Below are 978 nucleotides of genomic sequence, written 5' to 3' on the forward strand. Positions count from 1 at the left end.
CTAATCAGTCTTGTAGAAATAACGTACAGATAAAGTAAATAAACTAATTTTAAAACTTTTTAATGGATTCTTGATAAAGGATACCAGACAAATCAGTTGTGCAAGGCTCGAACCGCTTATCTATGGGTATCTTTAATATAATACTATGTGATATCCGCGCTCTGCGTGGAGTGAATGGATTAAAAGAAATTATAACTTTTAATCTATAGATATTAGAAATGTAAAACTTATAGTCACAAGATTACATATTATATAATGAGTTGAGACCCACCATAAGTGTTTTGCTTGTAAGATAGAATTTGTAATGAAGGTTTGGGAAGAAGAATGTGATGAGTAGATGTGCTCAAAATAACTTATTTATATATACGATGAGGAAGGATTAGATTTCAAATGATGAAATCGTATGTGATTCGGATGAAAGCTAATCTATAAGAGTAATCAAAAACTTATATAAACAAAATTATAAAGGAAAAAAAAAACACATACAATAGAATTATTGTTTTCATAAAATAAAATATACATATAAGATAAAACGAAATATAAGCAATAAACTAATAAAATTCTTTAAAAACATGAGCAAGGACACCATAATAAACACACTTAATGATGACGTTAATGTAATCATAAAACACGATATTGCAGCATATGTGATAGAATAACATAATAAAGTGAAATCACGATGTTATCACCTAGGTAAAATGACAATGTTACCACCTAGGTAAAATCAGAAAAACCTAATGTTTTGGTAACAATGTTTTGAGATATAGACTGTGGTGAGGAGATGTTAACATCGGCTACATATTTATATACAAGAAGTTTTGGGTCTAGGGTTTGCTATCTTTATTCAAAATCGATTTAAATATATGTAATATTCAATAATTAATACTGAATAACTTGCGCTACAATTCTATTTTGAAACTCGCCTTATTACTCCATTTGCGAATTGATCTTTCAAAATCAGAAAACATTTTATTCTTA

Source organism: Brassica oleracea, chromosome C2, assembly GCF_000695525.1.
Source record: "Brassica oleracea var. oleracea cultivar TO1000 chromosome C2, BOL, whole genome shotgun sequence".
Classification (NCBI taxonomy): domain Eukaryota; kingdom Viridiplantae; phylum Streptophyta; class Magnoliopsida; order Brassicales; family Brassicaceae; genus Brassica; species Brassica oleracea.